General features: G+C 40.7%; 1 non-coding gene across 1 annotated transcript; it reads left to right on the top strand.

Annotated features, from left to right (window-relative positions):
- The first annotated feature begins 634 nt into the window (after positions 1-634).
- On the top strand, positions 635-766 carry LOC127233743 (small nucleolar RNA SNORA76). Its single transcript, XR_007835514.1, has one exon. It is a non-coding gene; the product is annotated as a small nucleolar RNA SNORA76 (small nucleolar RNA).
- Positions 767-3,856: the final 3,090 nt, after the last annotated feature.

Below are 3,856 nucleotides of genomic sequence, written 5' to 3' on the forward strand. Positions count from 1 at the left end.
ATGTAAATTACCAGGAAGAATATTCAGGAAACATAAATATGTATAAAAATTTCTGTCACAATTGCAAGTGACAAATTAAAAATAAAATCAGTACCAGTGCTGTTGCCAAGTTAGGATTCCTAGTAATTACAAGTGCACTAGAAGCTCATACCTAAACAGATCAGGAAAGTAAGCCTCATAGGTCTTATCTCAAATGATTAGGTTTCAAACACATCCAGAATTCAATTTGGTAACTCTGACTTCATGGAATAGATTTGAAACTCATTAAATTCAACACAGTTTGTAAATGTCCTAAGATGCAGGCCTCTGTACCATTCTTAATTAATCTCATTACTTGATATAATTGAGAGGAGAAATACAATCCTTACTCACGTAATTAACAGTTCTTCATTAAACGTACAATGAGTTCTTGAAACTAATGCAGAAACATAAGGGGAATAAAAATAGTACATTTTCTGTTCTAGAGCCCAGTATTGTGGAAAAACGGCCAACATGTCTAGAAAACTTCTTAATCATTCAAAGAAAGTTTACCCTTCCAGGCACAATACTGTGAATCAAGTCCCATGAGTTCTAGAGCCCAGGAGACCTTGTGATTTATGCCATCTAAGAGCTGAGTTAGAAATTACTTACTAATGAACTGCCTTTGAGCTCTTGGCGCCCTTCCTCATGGCACCTGGGGTTAAGCTGGGGCCCCATAGCAATTGCTAGAGCATAACTGGGACCACCTGCCCATAGCCAGCAGCCCTTTTAACTGCTAGCTACAGGCCAGAAAACAAACAAACAAAACAACAAACAAACCAAAGAAATTAGTTACTGAAATAATACCCATGTGTAACAGAAGCAGAAGCACTCAGCAGGCTTATTTCCAAAGGCAGGTCTCATTAATTACACACACACACACACACACACACACACACACACACACACACACACACACACGCACGCACGCACGCACGCACGATGGGGAATGTTCTTCTGTGTATGTATTTCTCTTTTATTGGTTAATGAATAAAACACTGATTAGCCAGGCAGGAAGAGCATGGCAGATACAGCCACTAGCTAACCAGATAGGTGTGGAAGTTTGTACAGATAGGCAGGAAGTGACGTAGCTGGGCAGATCAGAATATAAGGAGGGATAAACAGGAAATCATTCTCTTCTCTGCAAAGATGTAGCAGGCAAAGGAGATGCAGGTCTGGCATTCTCGGTAAATCAAAACCACGTGGAAATACTTAGATTAATAGAAAATGTGTTCATAATTAAGTTGGAGCTAGCCAGTAAGAAACCATAGCCAATGGCCAACAGTTTCATAATTAATATGGCGTCCGCATGTTTCTTTGGGTTGTGAAAGGCAGCAGGACCTGCCAAGCCAGAGAGCTAATTATTACAAAATGGCACCTGCAATGTGGGTCCTAAGAACTTCCACTTAAAACTTAACAAAAGCTTAAAAAAAGGACTTTAAAAACAAAACATCAGAGAGACAAACAAGGCTTCTTGGGAAAAATGGGAGGCTGGCTTAAGAGGTACTGTGTTGCCTCGAGATCATTCTTGTGATATTTTGGTGAAGAAAGTGGCTGCTTTTTGCACTTGTCTGGAGGAAATTTTAAAACAGCCTAGTATAAATTCTGATGTGTGGTTATTAGTGGTAACTCTAATGAAGATTTATAATGAAAAGGACCAAGGTGAGCATGGTAAAATACAAAATTTACAGATTGAGAAAATGGAATGGAATAGAGCTAAATCCCGTGTTCAAGGGGATAAGCATATTAAGAAATGGAATAAAGAGAGTGGTGACTTCAGGGAAAGATCACATCCAGCTAAGCTTCCAACTCGTGAAAAGGAATTTTAAAAAAGCTTAGAGTTTGGTGTAGTATGGTACACCTTTAATTCCAGCACTGGGACAGCAATCATTGGTGGATCCCTGAGTATGAGGCCAGCCTGGGCTACAGAGCAAGTTCAAGGACAGCCAAGTTTAGGCACTAAAGGTAACAATCAAAAACAGAAAGCTGGTGAAGATGTAGTTGAAGAGGAGGCCATGTTCCAGCCTCGGAGAGCACCAGAACTTGGCAGCTTCAGCCATGTGGTTCTTGGTTTAGAGTTAAGGAAAGGAGAAAGGACTTGTGGAATAAAGTTGCTGAAGCCAGGGTTGTCCTTGAACGGAGGCCTAGTAGAGAGGCCATTGCATGAAGTTGGGAACTTGAAGCCTGGATTGCCTTGGAGAATCCAAGACATTAGAGATAACAGAACAGTAGGATACTTGCCAAGGAAAGCTTCTAACAGGGAGTAGAAATAGCCCAAGAGAGAAAAGTTTGTTGCAGTCAACGAAGCTGAAAAGAATCGAAGATCTGAAGAGTTTTGGCATCAGACACAGAGATGCGGAGTTTGGAGTTCACCCAACTGGTTTTCTGTCTTGTATTTCTGCATGATGCTGCCTTCCCCATGTTTTCGAATGGCAATATATATCCTGTGCCATTATATGTTGGAAGTATGTCATCTGCTTTTTGATTTTGATGTTTACTGGTGGTTACAGTTAAGAGATTCCATGAATCTCGGAGAAAACTTTGATGCTTAGATTTTAAAACATTGTTGAGAATGTGATAAGACTATGGGGATTTTTGAAGTTATACTAAATGCATTTTGCATTATGATATTTTTACAAGCTTATGGAGGCCAGGGGGGTAGTTTGGATGTAATTGGCCCCCATAATCTCATAGGGAGTGGCACTATTAGGAGCTATGTGCTTTTTTGGAGTGGGTATGGCCTTGATGGAGGAAGTAGTCACTGTGGGGGCAGGCTTTGTTATTTCTTATACTCAGGTTATCACCGAGGGTTTCAGTCAATTTCCTGTTGCCTGAAAAAGGCAGGACTCTCAGCTCCAGCATGTCAGCCTGCACACCACCATCATACTCCTCACCATGATGATAATGGACTGAGTCTCTGATACTGTAAGCAAGACACCCTCTATGAAATGTTTTTTTTAAAATAAGAGTTTCTTCACAGCAATAAAAACTTAACTAAGATGGTAGCTTTAAAAAGTTATGCCAGTGAGCGTGCAGCAGACCCAATAGGAACCAGACTGATGAAAATCCCAGTACCAGGCCCAAGAAACAACCTTTTGTATGGTTTGTCAAGGAAGTTCAAATGACTCCCAAAACAATATTGATGTCGCTCTTGTTGGTTCTCAGATGCTGAAGCTAGGCCTGTAGTGCTGATGACACAGAACACGTAGGACACAAGATTCAGATGAATCTAACATGTAGTCTATTCTTAAGATAGAGATTTATCCAGACTCATCTCAGTTTGTATAAATGGAATCCCAAACATTCTCCATGGCATATCTGAGTGCAATGATGGAAAAACAGGATGCCCATGTTATAGCTCAGTTACAAGGCAATTGCCTCGCAAAACTGAGGATTTGGATTCATATTCCAAGAACACACACAGACGAAGCTGGTACAGTGGCATGAGTCCATAATCCCAGTTCTGGCAAGCTGTGATACAGAGACTGGGGAGCCGTGGAAACTCACAGACCAAATAGTCTAGTCTACATGATAAATTCCAGGGGAATAAGAAACCCTGTCTCAAAGCAAACTTTAAGGCTCTTGAAGACTGACTGATGCCTGAAGTTGTTCTCAGACCCCTCTCCCCCTTGAATTCACCATACATATGAGCAGCCTCATAAATGGGTGCACACATACATGCACCTGCACAAATCAAAACCAAAATCAAAAATAAGAATGCTGGGAGGAGACACTTCAAGTTGGGTGACCCAAGAGAGCAAAAGAAACTGAATCAGGGAAATAAATTACATTCCAGGCAGATGAAAAATCAAATGCTAAGTAGAAGCCATATAATGGG

Source organism: Phodopus roborovskii, unplaced genomic scaffold (assembly GCF_943737965.1).
Source record: "Phodopus roborovskii unplaced genomic scaffold, PHOROB, whole genome shotgun sequence".
Classification (NCBI taxonomy): domain Eukaryota; kingdom Metazoa; phylum Chordata; class Mammalia; order Rodentia; family Cricetidae; genus Phodopus; species Phodopus roborovskii.